Source organism: Caretta caretta, chromosome 8, assembly GCF_965140235.1.
Source record: "Caretta caretta isolate rCarCar2 chromosome 8, rCarCar1.hap1, whole genome shotgun sequence".
Taxonomy (NCBI): Eukaryota; Metazoa; Chordata; order Testudines; family Cheloniidae; genus Caretta; species Caretta caretta.
The window spans coordinates 62,076,699-62,101,162 of record NC_134213.1 but is presented as its reverse complement, the minus strand read 5'-3'; the positions used below and the strand labels follow the sequence as shown (position 1 = coordinate 62,101,162).

Genomic DNA, 24,464 nt, shown 5'->3' with positions numbered 1-24,464 from the left:
GTGATTAAGGCTCGAGCTATTGATAAGAAAGGCTTTAAATTAGGACATGAGGGGAGAAAGTTAGGAGAGACTTGTGAAATCTTCAGATCTGGTTTCAATACATGGAAGCAAGAAAATCAGCTAGAAGATAATGTAATAAGGTATAATGGAATACCACAAGAAATACCACATTCCTCGGCCAGCGCCACTTCCCGCAGCCCCCATTGGCCTGGAGCGGCGAACTGCAGCCAGTGGGAGCTGTGATCGGCAGAACCTGTGGACATGGCAGGTAAACAAACCACACCAGCCCACCGGGGGCTTACCCTGGCGGGCCGCGTGCCAAAGGCTGCCGATCCCTTTGACATCAGTGCACTTAGTCCAGTGCAGCTGCAGTTTGGCTATGTCCGTCTTGTAGAAGTTCTTTTCCTGAATGTCCAGAAACTACTTTACTACTGTGATCTCCTCATTATCACCCTTGAAACTCTTCCCACACAGATCTTCTTTCAACTTGGAGAACAGGTAGAAGTCTGAGGGAGCCAAATCTGGTGGATAAGCTGTATGGGAAGCAGTTGAAAGCCACATTTAGTTGCTGTGGTCACTGTAACCTGAGATGTGTGAGGTGAAGCATTGTCCTGGAGAAGCAGCACTCCTGTAAAAGCTGAGTTGAGTACTTGTTCTTTATGGCTTCTTGCAAGTGAAGCAGTTCATTAGCATAGTACCCCTTACTGATGGTCTCACCTCTTGAGACATAGAGAGTCATGATCACCCATTCCTTTCCAGTGCCAAAAACTGTGGCCACGTCCTGACAACTGATGCCATCTTCTTGGATTTCTTGGGAGGTGGAGACTGTGTGTACTTCCAGTGCATGCTCTGCTATTTGGTCTCAGGATCAAAGTAGTGAGCCCATGTCTCATCTTGAGTCTCAATTCTGCTCATGGATTTTTGGGGGGTTTGCTTGAACCCTCCCCCCGGAAGTTCCCTGGAAATGTCAAATTGCTCTCTCCTCTGATCAGCACTTAACTTTCTGGGCACCCATCTTCTCCGGCCCAAGTCTTCATTGAGGCTGATGTGCACTGACCCATTGCTGATGCCTATCATTTCAACTGTATGGCTGACTGTTGATCATCTCTCATTCATCACCATCGTGTGAACTGCATCAACTTGTTCTTGTGAGGTGGCCTCTCTGGAAAATCCTGACCTTGGCTCCACCCTCAGTGCTGATTCTTATTTGCTTAAATTAGCAGCCAAGTTTTTTACTGTGGCATATGAAGGAGCATCATCCCCCAATGTTGCCACTATGTCCTTATGGATTTCCTTGAGGGTCAAACCCTCCTTATGGAGGTTCTTGATCACCGCTCCGATTTCAATCTTTTCTATTTTTCAAACCTTTGGTGACTGACTCACTTCAACACATCCTCATACTAGTTCTGCTGAGATTAAAAATGGCTGCTAACAAAGAAACAACAAACTTATCAGTACTTTGATCTGTTTAATCTGTTAAATCTATATAAATCCATGGTGTGCAGTAACATGTGCCCTTTGGTGTACATGGTGTGCACTTTGAGTAGCATGTCCAGTTTTAGTAACACCATCTCAAAAAAGATATAGTGGAACTGGAAAATGTTCAGGGAAAGACAACAAAGATTATCAAGGATATATGGAACAGCTTTCATATGAGGAAAGACTAAAAAGATGGGGATCAGTACAAGCACTGTAAGATGGATACAGAATTGGCTAAAGTGGAGAAGGCAATGGGTTGTGCTGAAAGGTGAATTTTCAGACTGGTGAGAGATTACTAGTGGAGTTCTTCAAGGATTAGTCTTGGGACCAATCTTACACAATCATTTTATTAATGACCTTGGGACAAAAAGTAGGAGTGTGCTAATGAATTAGCTTATGATGCAAAGTTGGGAGGCATCAAAATTCAATAGTCATACACTTAGGGTGTAATAATAAAAATTTCTACCACAACTGGGGCTCATCCACTGTAAGCAACAGAGGAGGAGAGAGACCTGTCTGTGTGAGCATATCACAAGATGACTATGAGCCACCAGTGTGATGCGGCTATGAAAAAGGCAAATGCTATCCTAGGATGCATTAGGCAAGGTATTTCCAGTAGAAATAGAGAAGTGTTAATGCCATTGTACAAGGCACTGGTAAGACCTCACTTGGAATAGTGCATACAATTCTGATCACCCATGTTCCAGAAAGATGAATTTAAACTAGAACAGGAGCAGAGAAGAGCTAGTAGGGTGATCAGAGGAATGGAGGGTTTATTTTATGAGAGGAGTCTACAAGAACCTGACTTGTTTAGTCTTTCAAAAAGAAGACTGAAAGGGTATATGATCACTCTCTATAAATACATGAGGGGGGGGGTGTAAATACAAGGGAGGGTGAAGAGCTATTTAAGATAAAGGGCAATGCTGGCACAAGAAAAAATGGATATAAACTGACAGTGAAGAAATTCAGGCTGGCAATTAGAAGAAGGTTTCTAATCATCAGAGGAATGAGGTTCTGGAACAGCCTCCCAATAAGCGCTGTTGGGGCAACCAACTTATTTAGTATTAAGAGAACGCTGGACAAATTTATGAGTGTGATTGTATGACTGAGGAGTGATGTATGCCCGGCTACATTGTGTGATGGTGGGGCCAGGGCTCAACAACCCTGGGACTCACCTCTGGTTTATGTCTTAGGTTCCTAAAGATCATGCATGCTTCACAGTTTCAGCTGGCCATCAGCGGGGGTCAGGAAGGGATCTCCTCCCATTTTCTGGAAGGGATTTTTAATCTCCTTCCCCTGAAGCATCAGAGATAGCTATGGCAAGAAATGGGATATTGGGCAGGGTGGCCCAGGGCTCTGAGCATTCTCCCTCTCTCATGGTTGGCTGGCTAGTTCTTGCTCTCATGCTCAGGATCTGGTCAGGGACTCTCTACTCCGGGGGACTAAGTCATCTATCTGCTGCCCTGACCGGGAAAACCAAGAAGTCTGCTGCTTGCCGGGGGCTAAGATTCGCGATGTGACAGAGAGACTGCCGAGACTCATCAAGCCCTCAGATCGCTACCCCTTCCTGCTTCTCCACGTGGGCACCAATGATACTGCCAAGAATGACCTTGAGCGGATCACTGCAGACTACGTGGCTCTGGGAAGAAGGATAAAGGAGTTTGAGGCACAAGTGGTGTTCTCGTCCAACCTCCCCGTGGAAGGAAAAGGCCTGGGTAGGGACCGTCGAATCGTGGAAGTTAACGAATGGCTACGCAGGTGATGTCGAAGAGAAGGCTTTGGATTCTTTGACCATGGGATGGTGTTCCATGAAGGAGGAGTGCTGGGCAGAGACGGGCTCCACCTTACGAAGAGAGGGAAGAGCATCTTTGCGAGCAGGCTAGCTAACCTAGTGAGGAGGGCTTTAAACTAGGTTCACCGGGGGAAGGAGACCAAAGCCCTGAGGTAAGTGGGAAAGCGGGATACCGGTAGGAAGCACAGGCAGGAATGTCTGTGAGGGGAGGGCTCCTGCCTCATACTTAGAATGAGGGGCGATCAGCAGGTTATCTCAAGTGCTTATATACGAATGCACAAAGCCTTGGAAACAAGCAGGGAGAACTGGAGGTCCTGGTGATGTCAAGGAATTATGACGTGACTGGAATAACAGAGACTTGGTGGGATAACTCACATGACTGGAGTACTGTCATGGATGGTTATAAACTGTTCAGGAAGGACAGGCAGGGCAAAAAAGGTGGGGCAGTAGCACTGTATGTAAGGGAGCAGTATGACTGCTCAGAGCTCCGGTACGAAACTGCAGAAAAACCTGAGTGTCTCTGGATTAAGTTTAGAAGTGTGAGCAACAGGAGTGATGTAGTGGTGGGAGTCTGCTGTAGACCACCGGACCAGGGGATGAGGTGGATGAGGCTTTCTTCCGGCAGCTCGCGGAAGCTACTAGATCGCATGCCCTGGTTCTCATGGGTGACTTTAATTTTCCTGATATCTGCTGGGAGAGCAATACAACGGTGCATAGACAATCCAGGAAGTTTTTGGAAAGTGTAGGGGACAATTTCCTGGTGCAAGTGCTAGAGGAGCCAACTAGGGGAGGAGCTTTTCTTGACCTGCTGCTCACAAACCAGGAAGAATTAGTAGGGGAAGCAAAAGTGGATGGGAATCTGGGAGGCAGTGACCATGAGTTGGTTGAGTTCAGGATCCTGACACAGGGAAGAAAGGTAAGCAGCAGGATACGGACCCTGGACTTCAGGAAAGCAGACTTCGACTCCCTCAGGGAACGGATGGGTAGGATCCCCTGGCGGACTAACATGAAGGGGAAAGGAGTTCAGGAGAGCTGCCTGTATTTCAAGGAATCCCTGTTGAGGTTACAGGGACAAACCATCCCGATGTGTCGAAAGAATAGTAAATATGGCAGGCGACCAGCTTGGCTTAACGGTGAAATCCCAGAGGATCTTAAACATAAAAGAGAAGCTTACAAGAAGTGGAAGGTTGGACATATGACCAGGGAAGAGTATAAAAATATTGCTTGGGCGTGTAGGAATGAAATCAGGAGGGCCAAATTGCACCTGGAGCTGCAGCTAGCAAGAGATGTCAAGAGTAACAAGAAGGGTTTCTTCAGGTATGTTGTCAACAAGAAGAAAGCCAAGGAAAGTGTGGGCCCCTTACTGAATGAGGGAGGCAACCTAGTGACAGAGGATGTGGAAAAAGCTAATGTACTCAATGCTTTTTTTGCCTCTGTCTTCACGAACAAGGTCAGCTCCCAGACTGCTGCGCTGGGCATCACAACATGGGGAGAAGCACAGCCCTCTGTGGAGAAAGAAGTGGTTTGTGTCTATTCAGAAAAGCTGGACGAGCACAAGTCCATGGGGCCGGACGAGTTGCATCCGAGAGTGCTAAAGGAACTGGCGGCTGTGATTGCAGAGCCATTGGCCATTATCTTTGAAAACTCGTGGCGAACGGGGGAAGTCCCGGATGACTGGAAACAGGCTAATATAGTGCCCATCTTTAAAAAAGGGAAGAAGGCTTGGGAACTACAGGCCAGTCAGCCTCACTTCAGTCCCCAGAAAAATCATGGAGCAGGTCCTCAAAGAATCAATCCTGAAGCACTTACATGAGAGGAAAGTGATCAGGAACAGTCAGCATGGATTCACCAAGGGAAGGTCATGCCTGACTAATCTAATCGCCTTCTATGATGAGATTACTGATTCTGTGGATGAAGGGAAAGCAGTGGATGTATTGTATCTTGACTTTAGCAAAGCTTTTGACACGGTCTCCCACAGTATTCTTGTCAGCAAGTTAAAGAAGTATGGGCTGGATGAATGCACTATAAGGTGGGTAGAAAGTTGGCTAGATTGTCGGGCTCAACGGGTAGTGATCAATGGCTCCATGTCTAGTTGGCAGCTGGTGTCAAGTGGAGTGCCCCAGGGGTCGGTCCTGGGGCCGGTTTTGTTCATTATCTTCATAAATGATCTGGAGGATGGTGTGGATTGCACTCTCAGCAAATTTGCAGATGATACTAAACTGGGAGGAGTCATAGATACGCTGGAGGGCAGGGATAGGATACAGAGGGACCTAGACAAATTGGAGGATTGGGCCAAAAGAAATCTGATGAGGTTCAATAAGGATAAGTGCAGGGTCCTGCACTTAGGACGGAAGAACCCAATGCACAGCTGCAGACTAGGGACTGAATGGCTAGGCAGTAGTTCTGCGGAAAAGAACCTAGGGGTGACAGTGGACGAGAAGCTGGATATGAGTCAGCAGTGTGCCCTTGTTGCCAAAAAGGCCAATGGCATTTTGGGATGTATAAGTAGGGGCATAGCGAGCAGATCAAGGGACGTGATCGTCCCCTTCTATTCGACATTGGTGAGGCCTCATCTGGAGTACAGTGTCCAGTTTTGGGCCCCACACTACAAGAAGGATGTGGATAAATTGGAAAGAGTCCAGCGAAGGGCAACAAAAATGATTAGGGGTCTGGAATACGTGACTTATGAGGAGAGGCTGAGGGAACTGGGATTGTTTAGTCTGCGGAAGAGAAGAATGAGGGGGGATTTGATAGCTGCTTTCAACTACCTGAGAGGTGGTTCCAGGGAGGATGGTTCTAGACTATTCTCAGTGGTGGAAGAGGACAGGACAAGGAGTAATGGTCTCAAGTTGCAGTGGGAGAGGTTTAGATTGGATATTAGGAAAAACTTTTTCACTAGGAGGATGGTGAAACACTGGAATGTGTTGCCTAAGGAGGTGGTGGAATCTCCTTCCTTAGAAGTTTTTAAGGTCAGGCTTGACAAAGCCCTGGCTGGGATGATTTAATTGGGGATGGGTCCTGCTTTTGAGCAGGGGGTTGGACTAGATGACCTCCTGAGGTCCCTTCCAACCCTGATATTCTATGATTCTATGATCTAATTGATCCCATTACATGGAATCAGGAAGGGATTTTCCCTGGGTCAGATTGGCAGTGATCTTGGGGGTGGAGTTGCCTTCCTCTGCAGCATGTGGGTGATGGTCACTTGCCAGGATTATCTGGGTATAGCTCATTTAATCATTTCCCTGCCATGGCAGGGGCCTCAAGCAATGGTGCACCTCAGTCTTGCTTATTCTCTGCCAGAGGCATATAATAATCTAGCCTCCTGTGGGTCTCATTTCCATTACTGGGGTTAGTGTGTGGGTGCTGGCTAGTGGGGGGAGGGGGGACCTGAGATACTCAGGTCAGACTAGAGCAGAGGCCCGCACCGCTTCCAGCAGCTCCCATTGGCCTGGAGCAGTGAACCGCGGCCAATGGGAGCCGTGATCTGCCAAACCTGCCTGGCCCGGCAGGAGCTTTCCCTGCACAAGCAGCAGAACAAGTTTGGGAACCACTGGACTAGAGGATCCGGTGGTCCCTTCTGGCTTTAATCTCTATGTCTCTAGGAATACTGATCCAAAAATAATGAGTGGATTGCATGAGATTCTGCTATTTGGTTTAACCCTTAAATTCTGGTTTACCTACATCTTGTGTGTGCTTTCATCTCTTTTTCCTATTATTCCCCCTATCACTCCCTCCCTCTAAACTCTGATCCTCCTACCTCATTGCCTGATGTTCCTTCTCTCATCCACAGGCTATTCCTATCTTCTTTCTATGTCCATTACTTATGGTTAGTTTGTTTTTTACACCATTTCCTTAGTAATGACTCAATACAGATTTGTTGACATTCCTAATCTATAGCAAGGCCTCAGGAAACTGATTCGGAAAAAGAAAAGGAGTACTTGTGGCACCTTAGAGACTAACCAATTTATTTGAGCATAAGTTTTCGTGAGCTACAGCTCACTTCATCGGATGTATGCATAACCTTTACTATATCTGCTGACATTCTCATTTTGTTCCTAACGTAGATGTCAGGTATAATGGCAAATATGCTCTCATTAGGTGCATTAGTGCCCGAAAATGCCAACACAATTCAATTCAATTCAAAGGTCAGCTATTTTGAGAAGGGGACAACATATTTCTAAGTTCTTCAGAGTTCCTACCAGTCTTCCATAAACTAATGTTTTCTCCCTGTCCATCTTTCACTGTGCTGAAGTCAAGTACAATCCGGTCAACATTTTGGAGTCCTGAGATAGGACAAATTATTTCATGCTATTGAAAAACACTTGCTTTAGTCAGGGTCAGTTCAAACATGCTTACAGAATTATAGTAGGTCACCCAAGTGAGTAAGACCCAAGATGCAGTGTGTGACGATCTAGAACAGGGTGATGGCATTTGCCTGAAACACCCTACTAGCAGGCCCAGATCTTACTGGGGGAATGTTAAAGAATGTATGCTGACTCCCTGAAGCAGGTGGCTGTTTATCCTGGCCATATATAAGAAAGGTAAGTCTCTCTCCAGAGAGAGTAGCACTTAGAACCTGCCAGCCAAAATCAGTGCCCCATGGTGCTAGCCTCTATACAAAACACAGCAAAAGAGTCTCCACCCTCAAGAGTCTGCAATCTAACTAGAGAGATGGAGAAAGGGTGGGAAAAAGAAAATATTATTGTCCCCATTTTTTCATGTGAGGGAACTGAGGCGGAGAGAGATTAAAATGACTTGGCCAAGGTCACAAAGGAAGTTTGTGACAGGGCCAGGAATTGAACCCAGATCTCCTAATAGCCCAGTATGTTCACCAAAAGACCATTAGTCTTCCCTTAGAGAGGTATTCTTTCTTAGCTGTAATGAAAAGCCATTTTCAACACAACAGAATCCTAACACATAATACCCTCTAAATGAGCTGCCTTGGCAACACCCTGATCTGTAAATAATAAACTGGACCTGGCCATCTGGAGTGGCTGAATTACATGTTCCATTGACCCTTCAGCAACCTTGTTTGCTGTAGCTAGACTCCCTGACACTACAATTGCACTGAAACTGCAGCGTGCGCATATCTAATGAGCAGAACTCTCAAAATTGGTGACTGTTTAGTTTATTGTTTACTCAGTGAAGAGCAAGTGGGAAGCTGGTTGCACAGTGTAAGTTCAGTTATAATTTCCAAGAAAATTCTCAGTAATCAGTCATAGTTAATGACTTGTTTGATGATAGAGTGTCAAAAGGAAAAGGCCAATGAGTTTCATTAATGCTCTAGCAAATTAGTTGTTAACTACATTAACCACCACCTTTGCCAGTGAAAACCATAATTAACAGAATATTAGTAAATGAGCTGTTTTCCAAAAGAAAATATTGCAGTAAGCTGGGTTGAGCAAGTATGAGCGCATGTTATATTGCATAGCTTTACAAAATTAAATAAAGGTAGCTACAGGCGAATACAGGGTATTTTGCCAGGCATGCAGTATAATTTTTTCTCCCTACTTGCCGGAATCAAGAAGACTGCAAGTTCCCCCAGCTTAAAAGCAACTTTAAAATATATTTACCTGCTCCCTCTACTACAGGGTAACAAGAACCTGATTCTCACTGGTTTTATTCTTGTTCAATATGTTGGCTCAGAATGAACCCTCCCGTGATTAAACATGCAGACACAACCTTATGGGAGGAAGGAGCTCAGAGGAGGAGCTCTCTGAGGGTGAAGATCTTTCACTGCTGCTGGAAAAGGGCAATGGGCCAGTCCTCAAACCAGGCAGCTCTCAAAAATCCTGTGCCTTTTCACTGGCTCGGCTGTGCCCGTACTACACATTATCCTAAAATATGCCTCAGTTACCTTTAAAACACTACACCAGGGATTAACTTATTTTACTTTAGGACTTGTCAACATGGTCAGGGTGTCATTTCTAAAGCACACTGATGTGTTTCATGTTAATTATCTGTGTAAACCCTGACGGTGGGCTTTAAGGTAGTGCTGTTTGAAACACTGTTAAAGTGCACTACAGAACTTTTAGTGCACACGAACAGGGTCTACGTGGCCAATTAATATGCAACATTAGTTCACTTTAGAAGTCACACCCCCCACAAAATACATTACCCCACTACGTAGACAAGCTCTTACCGCTCCAACTGTGTAATACACTAGTTCAGTTTTAAAAACAAGATGAGTTTAACAGTCTGGCTACATTTCTGAAGGAAGTCAACTGTTTTGCTGTTCTCCAGTTCAGAAATATTCTTTTAATCAAGGCAGAATTCAGCCCATAATACTTAAAACTATCAGAAAACAAAATGAATGCCACTGATGAACAGCAAAGGACAACCTTTCAAAGTAACAGCCGTGTTAGTCTGTATTCGCAAAAAGAAAAGGAGTACTTGTGGCACCTTAGAGACTAACCAATTTATTTGAGCATGAGCTTTCGTGAGCTACAGCTCACTTCATCGGATGCATACCGTGGAAACTGCAGCAGACTTTATATATACACAGAGAATATGAAATAATACCTCCTCCCACCCCACTGTGGAGGAGGTATTATTTCATATTCTCTGTGTATATATAAAGTCTGCTGCAGTTTCCACGGTATGCATCCGATGAAGTGAGCTGTAGCTCACGAAAGCTCATGCTCAAATAAATTGGTTAGTCTCTAAGGTGCCACAAGTACTCCTTTTCTTTTACAGGACAACCTGTTCATTCATCAAAGTTGTTGCTGACTACAAGCCTTGGAGACAGAGTATGGATTACTATAAGTTTTGAAGGAATATAGGAGAAAGGTTTTATTTATATAGTCATTATATGAATAAGACCACAACTCAGGTTAACCAAGCTAAAATTACAAGAAGTACTAACCTTCATATTCTCAGACCTCAGGACATAACATGCTCACTTGCAGGAGTTATGAAAAATAACCACTATATTAAAGTAACATTCAGTTAGGCATGCAATGGGATGAAATATCCTTTCAAGCATCTGGTTTTAGCCATTTAAAATACAGGGCACGAGAATAGATTGCCATACCAAAACAGAACAATGCTTATACAGTTTGATAAAGCAATTTTATGAACTAAACAAAGTTTAAAAAGAAATATGATCGTATGAGAGAAATATCTAGGCTTCATATGTTAATAAACTTGCCTCCAAGAAATTACTACCTATCTATTGTGCAGCACCAGCCCACAACATTTTAGCACCCGAGGTGGGGAGCTCAAATGACGCTCCCGCCCCCTTGCTTGGGCCAAAACTTTGAAAGGTCTCAATTCTACTTTCTTCCTGTTCTACTCCTCTCATGGTACTGCTCTGCTACCTATCCCAATAAAGGAGAACTAACAACTTAAAATGCCTTGTTCAAAAATTTTAAGTAACACTTAACTTTCAAACGCCTGAACAGCAAGTGTAACTTTTCTTGTCTGCATAGTAAACACTGGCATTTTTATCTGTTTGAATAATCAAAGTGGTGCTTTCCGTGCCTTCTTGGTTGCAAAGATTTGATCTGCTTCCTGCTGAAGGTCCACAGTCTGGGCCAGCTCATGCTCTATTGAGATGGTTGCAAGGCTGACCAGCCTCTCCTGTGTCATTGTGGAACGTAGATGTGTTTTTATTAACTTCAGCTTGGAGAAGCTGCATTCTCCACTGGCAACTGTTACAGGAAGTGTTAGAAGTATGCGCAGAGCAACAAAAGCATTTGGAAAGAGGGTGGTCATCTTATGTGTGTACATATATTCCAGAACAGCCTTTGGAGTTGATCCTGCTGAAATGTATCTTGAAAGGGCTTTCAGTTCATCACCTAAATCACTCACATCAATATCGCGCATGTCATCATGTGTCACGGTCTCCAGTGCCCTCCATTGCTGGTGTAGGTCTTCTTCAGGTATAGTGAGAAGTTAAGGAATATCATACAACATCCCAAATATACTGCTGTGTTCCCTGAGCTGCATGAAATGTTCAACTGACTGTATTGCACAATCTAGAATCTGGTTAAAGAATTCAACTTTGAATTGTGTTTGGGGTCTCATATGGGACTATCCCGTGCCTCGAAATCAAAATGTCTTCTTTTTCGGTGACTCTTGTATTCTTGAATGGGTGGGAAAATAGCTTCAGTGTGAAGTTCCTCTGCCAACTTCTGTGCACTCTTCAGAACATTTTGAAATCCCTCATCTGACCGGTAAGACTGTAGGTATGACTTTGCTTTGTCCAGTTGTTCCATTGCTCCAGATATATCAAGGTCAACACCTTGGAATCTCTTGCCTACAACAATTATTTCAAACAGTATGTCATGCCACAACACTAAGCCACACAGAAATTGGAAGTTATGCATATTTCTGGTGATTCCATTTCCCTCTGCCACTGTTCTCCCATGAACAGTTTCTGTCATAGCATTATCCTCCATAATGGCAACTATGGCATCATCTATCTTCCCAATTTGGTGTTTGATAGGTTTTATCACCTCCACTCGACCTTCCCATCATGTGGCATTCAGTGGTTTCAGTGTCAGAGAGGATGTTCCCAGATGTTGCTTCGAAATTTTCCATCGATGAGTTGATGCAGAGAAAAATACATAGATGTTTTGAATTACATTAAAAAACTCAGCAGCCTCAATAGAAGCTGATGCTGCATCACTGAGCACCAAGTTCAATGAATGAGAACTGCATGGGACAAAAAAAAACAGCTCGAGGGTTTAACTCTCGGATCTGTCTCTGCACTCCTCTGTTCTTTCCTCTCATGCTGGCACCATTATCGTAGCCCTGACCTCTCATGTCAGCTATCGCAATTCCTGTATCTTCCAGCTTTTTAAGAAGCACATTTGTCGTACCAGCTCCTGTAGTATCATCAATGTCAATAAATTCTAGAAAATACTCTGACAGTCACCATTGCAGGGACATTTTCACTAGGTTCTGTTGTTGTTACAAAACTCACCATTAAAGTCATTTATTCCATATGGCTGATGTCAGGTGTGCAGTCCAGAACAACAGAGTAATATCTTGCTGACTTCACATCTGCCACAATCTTCTGTTTGACTTTTGTTGCCAGTAACTGTATGATCTCATTTTGAATGGTTTTTCCAAGGTAGTGGTGTGTGTACATTCCTTGGGTGGTGACTCTTCTTAGATGCTCCTGGAGTACAGCATCAAATTCAGCTATCAGCCCACAATTTTAAGGAAGTTACCATTGTTTGGCACATACAGCTGATCTGAAGTGCCACGCAGTGCTAGGTTTTGGGTAGCAAGCATTCTCACAATGGCAATGAGCCTTTTCAGAACATTTTGCCAGTAGACAGACTCTGATGCAATCTTCTCTTGATGCTGATCATCTATGGTGGCCTTTAACCTTAGTCTCATCTCAAGCTCTTTCCACCTATGGAATGCTCTCTGGTGATTTGCTGCCTTCTCATGGCATGTGAGATTTCTAGCCAGATGTTTCCAGTCCTCCAGTCCTGTAGAACACAATGTGGCTGTTTCAGGGTTCCTTCCCCATTCTGAACTCTAGGGTACAGATGTGGGGACCCACATGAAAGATCCCCTAAGCTTATTCTTTCCAGCTTAGGTTAAAAACTTCCCAAAGGTACAAACTTTGCCTTGTCCTTGAACAGTATGCTGCCACCACCAAGCGTTTTAAACAAAGAACAGGGAAAAGAGACCACTTGGAGACATCTTCCCCCCAAATATCCCTCCCCCAAGCCCTACACACCCCCTTTCCTGGGGAGGCTTGAGAATACTATCCTAACCAATATGTTACAAAATCATCAAAGACCCAAACCCCTGGATCTTGGAACAATGGAAAAATCAGTCAGGTTCTTAAAAGAAGGATTTTATTTAATAAAAAAAGGTAAAAATCATCTCTGTAAAATCAGGATGAAAAATACTTTACAGGGTATTCAGATTCAAAACACATAGGATCCCCCTCTGGGCAAAACCTTAAAGTGACAGAAAACAGGAATAAACCTCCCTCCTAACAAGGAAAATTCACATAAAACCAAAGAAACTAATCCGCCTTGCCCGGCCTCTCTCAGTCCCAAGAGAGAACAACCATGTAAACAAAGAGCACAAACAAAAGCCTTCCCCACTCCTACCCCACAAGATTTGAAAGTATGTTATCCCCTTATTTGTCCTTTGGGTCAGCTGCCAGCCAGGTTAGCTGAGCTTCTTAACCCTTTACAGGTAACAGGATGTTGCCTCTGGCCAGGAGGGATTTTATAGCACTGTATACAGAAAGGTGGTTACCCTTCCCTTTATATTTATGACAGGCTGGAACATTAGACTGGAAGAGTTTGCAAACAAAACAGTATTCAGCATTCTGGGTTTTTGAGTACATAAAAGGGAAGAAGGAGGATCCTGGGAACTACAGGCCAGTCAAGCCTCACCTCAGTCCCCAGAAAAATCATGGAGCAGGTCCTCAAGGAATCAATCCTGAAGCACTTACATGAGAGGAAAGTGATCAGGAACAGCCAGCATGGATTCACCAAGGGAAAGTCATGCTTGACTAATCTAATCGCCTTCTATGATGAGATTACTGGTTCTGTGGATGAAGAGAAAGCAGTGGATGTATTGTTTCTTGACTTTAGCAAAGCTTTTGACAGTCTCCCACAGTATTCTTATCAGCAAGTTAAAGAAGTATGGGCTGGATGAATGCACTATAAGGTGGATAGAAAGTTGGCTAGATTGTTGGGCTCAACGGGTAGTGATCAATGGCTCAATGTCTAGATGGCAGCCGGTATCAAGTGGAGTGCCCCAAGGGTCGGTCCTTCATAAATGATCTGGAGGATGGTGTGGATTGCACTCTCAGCAAATTTGCAGATGATACTAAACTAGGAGGAGTGGTAGATACGGTGGCAGGTAGGGATAGGATACAGAGAGACCTAGACAAATTGGAGGATTGGGCCAAAAGAAACCTGATGAGGTTCAACAAGGATAAGTGCAGAATCCTGCACTTAGGATGGAAGAATCCAATGCACAGCTACAGACTAGGGACCAAATGGCTAGGCAGCAGTTCTGTGAAAAAGGACCTAGGGGTGACCGGGGACGAGAAGCTGGATATGAGTCAACAGTGTGCCCTTGTTGCCAAGAAGGCCAATGGCATTTTGGGATGCATAAGTAGGGGCATAGCGAGCAGATTGAGGGACGTGATTGTTCCCTTCTATTCGACATTGATGAGGCCTCATCTGGAGTACTGTGTCCAGTTTTGGGCCCCACACTACAAAAAGGATGTGGAAAAATTGGAGAAAGTCCAGTGAAGGGAAACAAAAATGATTAGGGGTCTGGAACACATGACTTATGAGGAGAGACTGAGGGAACTGGGATTGTTTAGTCTGCGGAAGAGAAGAATGAGGGGGGATTTGATAGCTGCTTTCAACTACCTGAGAGGTGGTTCCAAAGAGGATGGTTCTAGACTATTCTCAGTGGTAGAAGTGACAAGACAAGGAGTAATGGTCTCAAGTTGCAGTGGGGGAGGTTTAGGTTGGATATTAGGAAAAACTTTTTCACTAGGAGGGTGGTGAAACACTGGAATGCGTTACCTAGGGAGGTGGTAGAATCTCCTTCCTTAGAAGTTTTTAAGGTCAGGCTTGACAAAGCCCTGGCTGGGACGATTTAATTGGGGATTGGTCCTGCTTTGAGCATGGGTTGGACTAGATGACCTCCTGAGGTCCCTTCCAACCCTGATATTCTATGATTCTATGAAACAATGGCCTCTCCACTTTGTCACCATTGGGGATTTCATGCCAGTTGGATGGAAATTTCTATTTTCATTGTCTTTGGGGAACATGAAGTTTTTCACTTGCTGTGGCCCATGCAGTACAAGGAAGTCCCCCAGGCTACCGCTCCAGTGTCCTGGATTATCAGTGGACAGTGTCCACAATCCTGGATCATCTAGACTTAAGGAACTAAACTCAGCAGCAGCTGTTTCTTGCATCTCCACCACACTCTTCTCTGACCTACACTTTTCTTCAGGAATGTGCATGGTTACATCCATTTGAGAAGGAGATATGGATGCTGCAGTAGCTGCCAGGTCACCTGCACTCTAACTGGAAGATCAGGCATCTCCTCACCACTCACATCCTCACTGGGCCAGAAGTCTCACCGTGAACATTTTTGTTTCTGTATCTCAGGAGAGCTCCGTCCTGCTTAGATAGAAAAGCTTCCTTTGCTTTCTTTCTTTTTCTGACTGCTGCCCCAGAGGGGAGTTGTCTTCTTTCACTCATGACTACTGTCTGTGCCAGCTATAGTGGCTCTCAACACTCAGTTGAAGGGGACAAATAAGCAGGCTGGTAGCAGAGCCTGAGGGAGGGAAGATATCAGCATCTTAAGGGCCTAACTGGCTACTACTTCTTCAGTTGACTGCCTGTTCTCCTCAAGTGGGTTCAGGGAAGCAGCAGGAAACAGGAAGCTCCCTGAGAAGCTGGTGTTAATCAGTCCAGGCTCTTGGGGGTGCCAGAGAAGTACATAAGAGGCTCCTCCTCCTCTCTCTCCCCCTGCAGGTCCTGCTGCTTTCTGTTATTCCCTCTCACCTTTTCTCCTGCCTGCCTGTTAGGTCTCTTGTGCCCTCCTTCCTCCAGCCCAGCACTCGACCATCTCTGTGCATCTAGAGCAGAGAGAATACATATCCACCAGCAGCAGAAACAATTTTCTACACTCTGGGTTCTAGTGGCACCCCCCCGCCCTGACAGTCTGGCACCTGAGGCAGCCACCTCAGTTTGCCTCATGGTAAGGCCAGCCCTGCTATTGTGTTTCTAAAGGTAAGTGAAGGGTCATGAGTGATTCCATTCCTGACTATTTCTAGCAATTATTATCACAGAATTCTATTATCACAGAATTACAGAATGAAAAAGATTTTTAAAAGAAGATAAAATAGTGTCATTCAAATATTGTAGCAGAAAAAAGTATTCTGTTAGATAAAGATTTAACTTAATTTTTTTAAGGATTAAAATTAATGTGGTGGTGTGTAGTTCTAGTTTTGTAGCAATCTGTACTCAGCTTCTCACTTGGGGGGGGGATGTTTTGTTTTGGTTTTTTATTATTTAAGATTAATGGATCAGAGCTTGCTCTACGCAATTTTAATGAACTGAAAAACATCCCTAGATTATTTACTATGTGTAAGTGCTATTATTGACTGTGCTATTACAGATTTATTATGTTGTTAAAAGTTAATGTTGTAATTGCTTCCGTTTTCCTGAAGCTAAAATGGACCAATGGTGTTAGTAATTCAAAGAGACCTAAGAGAGTTCTAAACCTCAGGATGATAGGCACATGTCTGGCAACAAACCTAACCAGGAGACAAAAAATTAAAGGGACTGTAATACAGGGGAGCACATATTAAAAAAAAAAAACAAAGAGGGGATGCATTTCTCACAGTTTGTGTGCATACATCATAACACACTTGTTACAGATAAAATCCACCCCCCAAGAAAACCTTTGTTAAGATGAAGTTATGGTTAAGAAAAAAATATATCTGCTACTTAAGGATAGCAAGTTTTTGAGTATACTGAAGCTTAAAAAAATGGGAAAGAAAAACATTCAAAATGAGGTTTCAGAGTTGTAGCCATGTTAGTCTGTATCAGCAAAAAGAACAAGGAGTTCTTGTGATACCTTAGAGACTAAAAATTTGGGCATAGGCTTTGGTGGGCTATGACCCACTTCGTCAAATGCATGGAGTGACAATACAGTAGGCATGTATAAATATACAGCACACAAAAAGATGGGAGTTGCCTTACCAAGTGTGTGGGGTCAATGCTAACGAGGCCAATTCAATCAAGGTGGATGTGGCCTATTTCCAACAGTTGACAAGAAGGGGTGCTAGCACCTTGATTGAATTAGCCTTGTTAGCACTGACCCTCCCACCCCCACCACTTGGTAAGGCAACTCCCGTCTTTTCATGTGCTATATATTAACCCCTGCCTACGGTATTTTCACTCCATGCATCTGATGAAATGGGTCATAGCCCATGAAAGCTTATGCCCAAATAAATTTGTTAGTCTCTAAGATGCCACAATTACTCCTTGTTCTTTTTATTCAAAACTAGGAAATTCCAGTTCTGATCTCCACTGCCTCTTCTCCTTGTCTAATCTTGACTTGGAGACTCATTACTGAAGAGAGATTATAGGGGGTTCTGCCCTCCTTATTTCCTCCTCCTCATTGCCTCACCGAGAGCCACCACTGTATAACTGAAAAGTACAGTGAGAAATTCTCTGTCTCTGCCTTTCTGCAGCTGCTCAGAAACATCCCCAGTGGCCCACCACCCCAAGTGAGTGAGACAAACTGAGTTGTTGAGCAAAGGTGGCTTTTTGTGTGTGTGCGCATGTGAGAGGAGATAAACACCACAATTGCCCAGAGATTTCATAGAATATCTTTCGGCAGTTTTGCACCTGAGATGACAAACGCTGAAAACTTGTTTCCAGAAGAATCCACACAGTTCTAAAGCAGTGCAAATACCATTTGTAACAGATACAGGAATGATTCTGTCTCTCTCTTTCTAAGTCTCCAGTTACTAAAACTTAAGTAGCTGTACAAGTTTCAACCCTAACTTCTATTCAGATGAGCAGGTTTTAGACACTATGTATGGTCTTCAGTAGGAAAAAGGTGTATTCTTAATATGATTTGGCAGGTCCAGGGCAAATCTAGGACTCCTCCATTAGCATTTAACTGGAGCTGCTAGCTCATGTGAAAACTACAAACTGCCTTGTGTTCACTATGATTTTACCAATCGGCTCCAACTCCATAGTGCTCCAGGGCTGGAACACCCAGGGAAAAAAATAGTGGGTGCTCAGCACCCACCAACAGACCCACCAATCAACTCCTCCCCATCGTTTCCTGCTCACCACTGATCAGCTGTTCAGTGATGGGCAGGAGGTGCTGGGGAAGAGTGGGGGCAGAAAGAGGCAGAGTGAGGGTGGGGCACACTCAGAGGAGAGGATGGAACAGGGCTGGAAGGGGCAGGGTGGGGGTGGGGCAGGAGGAGGTAGGGTGAGGGCTTGGGTGGGGGAATGGTAGGACTTGGGGCAGAGTGGGGGTTGAGGGGTACCCCCAGTGCCTCTGATTTTACCTTGTTAGTTAACTCGAGTTAAGATCCATGAGGCAGAACTCTATTTCACACACAAAACAGCAAGAACTTCTGTTCCACTTGCCTTTAAGTTATCTAGACAACCTTGAAGTCAAACAATTGAGGCCATCAAAGTCAAAATTTGTAAAATCAGTAGGATAGTTTACTATGAATTACTGTAATATCACCACAATTTAGGTGCATATACAAAGTCAGATTGTGAACCTCACACTCACATGGGTGAACTTATTTAAGCCAAAAAGGTTACAGGAGTTCTCATGGAGAAACTGCTAGTTAGTTCAACTAAGGGGTTCTGTAGCAGGGTGCTGCTGCAAAAGCACCTAATTAGCCCCTGCTCAGCCAGCTCCAATCAAGAGAAATAGGTTGGGGCTGGTGTAACAGGTATGATGCCTGGCCTGGGGATTGGCTCCGCCTGTGGGCCTGACAAGCCAGCAGTTATAAAGAATGGGCAATCTCCTAGCTGCAGGCTGACTGCTAGCCAAAGAGGGAACTAACCCTGTAAACCTTTGTCATAAATATAAAGGGAAGGGTAAACCCCTTTAAAATCCCTCCTGGCCAGAGGAAAAATCCTCTCACCTGTAAAGGATTAAGAAGCTAAAGGTAACCTCGCTGGCACCTGACCAAAATGACCAATGAGGAGACAAGATACTTTCAAAAGCTGGGAGAAGGGAGAAAAACAAAGGGTCTGTGTCTGTCTGTCTGCTGGTTTTGCCGGGGACAGAACAGGAATAGAGTCTTAGAACTTAGTCAGTAATCTAGCTAGGTATGTGTTAGATTATGATTTCTTTAAATGGCTGAGAAAATAGCTGTGCTGAATAGAATGAATATTCCTGTCTGTGTGTCTTTTTTGTAACTTAAGGTTTTGCCTAGAGGGATTCTCTATGTTTTGAATCTAATTACCTTGTAAGGTATTTACCATCCTGATTTTACAGAGGTGATTTTTTTCTTCTTCTATTAAAAGTCTTCTTGTAAGGAAACAATGTTTTTTTCATTGTTCTAAGATCCAAGGGTTTGGGTCTGTGGTCACCTATGCAAATTGGTGATGATTTTTACTAACTCTTCCCCAGGAAGTGGGGTGCAAGGAGGAGGATTTTGGGAGGAAAGATGTTTCCAAACTGCGTTTTTTCAGGAACCCAGATAAAGTTTGGTGGTGGCAGTGGAAGTCCAAGGGCAAAGGGTAAAATAGTTTGTACCTTGGGGAAGTTTTAACCTAAGCTGGTAAAAGGTAAGCTTAGGAGGTTTTCATGCAGGTCCCCACATCTGTACCCTAGTTCAGAGTGGGGAAGGAACCTTGACAGCCTTGTAAATAGCTCAACACTGGTGGTGTGAGAACTGTGTGTGTAAAAGCCACAGGTGCTGTGTAACAGGAAGCCTCTCTGAGCTTTATTGGGGTAGTCAGGGGGCCCAGAAAGAGGGGCAGGCAGAGGACGCTGTTACAGGTTCATATTTGGACATAAAGTTTACAAAACAAATTCACTTGCCTAAAAGTTGCTATGAAACTTGGCTCCTCTGCAGGGTTTATTCCTGCCACATTGTCATTATTTTAAAAATTTCATCTCACTTTGCTAGCTGATTTTTTTTTAAATTTCCAACAAAAGCAAAAATGTTACATTTTTCTCTTCAAATTTTCCCACCTACAGGAAATGGCCTTTATGATGATAGAACAAGAACTGCCATGCAGCCTCACATCCTCCCTTGTCTCTCTGAAAACCAAAGGAGAACTGGGATGAGAGACCAGGAATCTTCCACAACATGAGCAGGGGAGAAAGAAAGTCCAACCAGTCCATAGGGCTTTCTACACTGAATTTTTTTGTTATAACAAGCCAAACTGAAATCTAGCTCAGAGCATAGAGTTATCAGCCTCACTAACATGATACATAAAGCCTTCTAGCCAGATGGAGTGGCACTGAACTCTTAAAGGAGGCTGCCTCCTCTCCCAGCCAGAGGACGAATGTAAAATGAGGAAAGGCATGGATAAAGTAAGGGAGCAGGCAATTGACAATATCTGAGGTTAGACCTGAAGGAGCAGAGGGACTACTTGGCATTTGTCTTTCAGCAGAGCTGTTGTTGCCAGGGAAATATGTTAGAATGCATGAGCGTCTGCACCATTACAACATATCAAATATTTTTAATTAAAAAAACCTACCAAGAATTAAATTAAATTCAGCTTCACAAACAATTTATAAAAATCAATTACAGGGTGAGCTGCTTAAAATGATAACATTGCATATAATGGAGATTCTATAGCATCTTCCCCATTCTCCCAGTTATACAGTCAATGAATTAAATATGTACTGAGACAACATACTTTACATACATAAACTGCAAGACCTTTATCCCAGGGTTCTGTGACTTGGGTGCTCCATATTTTAAGTGTGGAATGCTGAATAGTATGGTAACTTGAAGGCTCTGACAAGAAGGTCAACAGATTCTGCTTAGCATTCTCAAACGTGTAATTAGAAATATATTTATACTGGAAGATTCAGCCTTACTGAATCACACACTTGGACCAAATTAAATTATCTCAAACATGAGAAGCCATTATCAGGTTTATGTCTTTTTTCTGCTCAGTCTAGCCTGGCATAACCACAGACAAACAGAGTTTAATCAAGGAATGCTTATTAAGCTGCAGGTTTGTGCAGTTTCTGGGAAAATATAGAAATAGAAACATTTTCTATCAGTCAAGGAGGATATTTTAACTCTGCCACTTGTATTTAAAAAAAAGTAGAACCAGCCTGAGCTTGAATAAATACACGTGGTGAGCAAATTTACTATGCTTTTGTGCTTTGTTAACTCACCCCCTTATACTGAAGTTTGTTCTATTTTCCCTGACTGTGTGACCCACCTATAATACTTTGTCCATTGTTATAGAATGCTAATTACCTTCAGTGATTGCATCCATATTATTTACCCTACTCACTATTCTTGTTAACCTGGGAAATATGTATATTTAAAAGCCTTTCAAGTTTGACAAAGGGCTAGATTGTCACAGCTCTTACATGGCTGTGCCAGGGAGGAAAAAGGATTAAGGTAGTCTTCCTTGTGCCCCTGTTCAAATTTTGACTTTGGCTAGGATGGGAAGAGCAGGGGACATGCCCCAGACACTCCCTATCGTGAGCTCGTGTGTCAGGAAAGGACAAGAAATGATGGCGAGTGGGAGGAGTCCTGGAGTAGCTGGCCAGGGGCACAGTGGGGAGGAAACTAGGGGTAAAGGAATTTATTCTTCCCCCGGAGTAAAAGGGAGCAGGGGAGAAATTGTGACCATATCAAAATTCATTCCCTGATTTGCTCCTGGGGCACTGCACTGCAACTACACCCCAACACCCCCAACCTCTTCTTTATCTAGGACAGGTTGCAAAGTTATAGTCTAGACCACTATGAGGATAATATAATCTAGAGTTAATTGGACCCAGGCCTGCAGTCCTTGCCCACCCCCACACCCCCCAATGGGAGAGAACAATACCTATTCAAGTACAAACATGGGAGAAAAATTAAGAACCAGTAAGACGAATATGCAATTTATAAGGGTACTAACTGCACTTCTTTCAATCATTACAATTACACAACTTCAGCTATATGAATAACATAGCTGAAGTTGACGTACTTAGATCTACTTACTGCAGTGTCTTCACTGCGGTAAGTCGACAGCTGATGCTCTCCCATCGACTACCTGTGCCTCTCGCCCTGGTGGAGTACCAGAGTCTATGGGAGAGCTCTCGATTTATCACATCTAGTCTATGCAATACAATGTACGTAACCCTTCTTCCCGTCAGAGTTGGCGGGAACAAGGGCCAGGTTCAGTATCTAGGGGTTCCACTCCAATAACACAATGCAAAACCGGCTCGAGCCCCCAGCCAGTGACCTGAAACAAATATATACCATCCCCGCTGGGCACCTCTAAGAGGCAATACTTCCCCTCTCACAAGTCTGAGTGTAGCAAAAGCCTTTTAATAAAAGAGAGAAACAATGTGGTATTATGTTGGGGAAACACCACCAACAGGATTCATAACACAACCCATGAGCAAAAAACCCACCCCAAGCAAACTGGGGTGTGTCCTTTCCCTTTGGTTCTTGAATCCAGCAACCCAAAGTCACCCAAAGTCCCACAACCCAAAAGTCTCTGTCCCTGGTCAGCGCAGCTCCAGAGTTCGAAAGTTTATCTGCAGAGTTTTACCTCCCAACCTGGGTTGAGATGGGTTGGGGGGTTAAGGGGCACTTTAGGTGGTCCAAAGCCAATAGCCCCACCTCTCCATAGGGCTCCGCTCCACTCCACTCGCCATCCCATGAATCACTCCACTCTGCCAGCCACCCCCAGGAGCTGCTCCAGCTGTCCCGCAAACTGCTCTGCAAAATATCTTCAAGCCCCCCCTACCCCCCACTACTTAACACAACACTCAGTAATTTCAGCTCTTAGTAAGTTTAGCTCTTTTGTGATTTCAGCTTGTAGTAAGGGAGCCTCAGTGCTGGTGCACCATTGGCCCAAAGTGAATTCAGCTCAGCAGCCTGTAACTAGACTCCTAATAGAATCAAAATTAGCTCTGATATTCCACAGTGGAGAGAGGAGGCAGTGCAATTAGCATATAATGCCCTCACCAGGGGGCCCATACCACCAGGTATTAATACCTGTCCCCAACCTCTCTCAATTCACTGAGTTTTTGAAGCCATGTCCCTTGCCTAGCAAGTGCTATTTACTTGATGGCGAGTCCCTCCATCATAACAAAAGGCCAAGTACAGTTCCACTGTCCTTGATTCACATAATCAGGATAACAACAATTTATTCTTCCTGCCCCAATAACAGAGAAACTGGGGATCCCACAGCAGCCAAAGTGACCATTTGGGCAGGTATGGGCTCATGCTAGGTGGGGTGGGTGTGCCTATGCAACTGAGATCAGCCCCTGAAGTTTTCTTCCACAACTTGCCACACCTCACCACCAGATGTCAGGGTGGAGCTCATCCTGACTGCTTACATGTATATTGGATGGAATAATATAAAGTCATTGTGCACAGCTGCAGCCTTGCTGGAAAAAAGAAAAGTCTAGAAGTCTCCCTGGATAGCTCAAAGAAGACATCCATCCACTCAGCATCCATCAGTGCTAAATGAAGAAAACAGTGTAGGCTGCACTAGGAAGGGGCAATAACAAAATAATCCCTCCTCAAAAAGTGGGTGATGCTAGCTGACACCTGGTGAATAAAGTTGCCCTCCCCAACAGAAACCCAAATGGAGGGTAGGCAATGAAAACATTATCTGCTCTTCTTCCGGACTGCCAGGCTAAACTGGTGAAATTTACATTTCTCTACTCCTGCAAAAATGAATCTCCCAATCCTCTCCTGCTACTAGAAAACCTAAATAAGTGCCCAATCCTGAAGAGAAACACCCTGTGCAGGGTTACACACTAGTAAACTAAGTGCTAGCTTTGGCCAAGGCCATAGGCATTCGCTATGGACTGACAAACTCTTAGCTGGAAACCAAACCAGCTCACCTGTAGCTTAGTTTTATTTAAAGTGGGTATTTATTTAAAGTAGGTATAGTCTTAGAATAATGTATTTAGATTCTGAAATGCTTGTAAATCGTTACATATATTAATCTCACAGGTAGTGTGTCTGTATTCCACTCTACAAGGTAAAATATAAGATTGTTTTATCATTGTAAAAATGCCTGCTCTGAACTTGTGAAATCAGATTGGAATAGCAGTTCCCCCTGCCCATCAACAAGGACTATCAAGACTTAATGGGCTATCTAGGACAAAAAGCTTTATTGATTGTCCCATCCACCCATGAAGAGGTTATGTGAATGAGCCCTCCTCCCATGTGAGCTCTGGGGGAGGTCATATAAAGATGCTCACAAGAAGAAATGGTTCTCTTTGCTGTTTGAGCTCTCACAGGGCTAGGGACACTAAACTAAGTTATCCCTAAGTCCACCCTAAAAGACTTTTTAAATTGCTAGGTTACTACTTCTCTGTTATCTTTAGGAGCCATCTGTAAATAACTCATTTATTTTTCCTAGTTAATAAACCTTTAGTTAATTTATTACAGGATTGGCTTCATTCATGTGTTGTCTTTGGTGTGAGATCTAAGGTACAAGCTGATATGGGATAAGTGACTGGTGTCTTGGGGCTTGGAGCAACCTGA

At 44.0% G+C, this 24,464-nt stretch overlaps 1 long non-coding RNA gene across 1 annotated transcript in view; it reads right to left on the bottom strand.

The window, feature by feature from the left end:
• The window catches only part of LOC142073013 (uncharacterized), a 153,972-nt gene that overhangs the window by 75,003 nt on the left and 54,505 nt on the right, over positions 1–24,464 (bottom strand). The gene's annotated exons all lie outside the window — the stretch shown is intronic.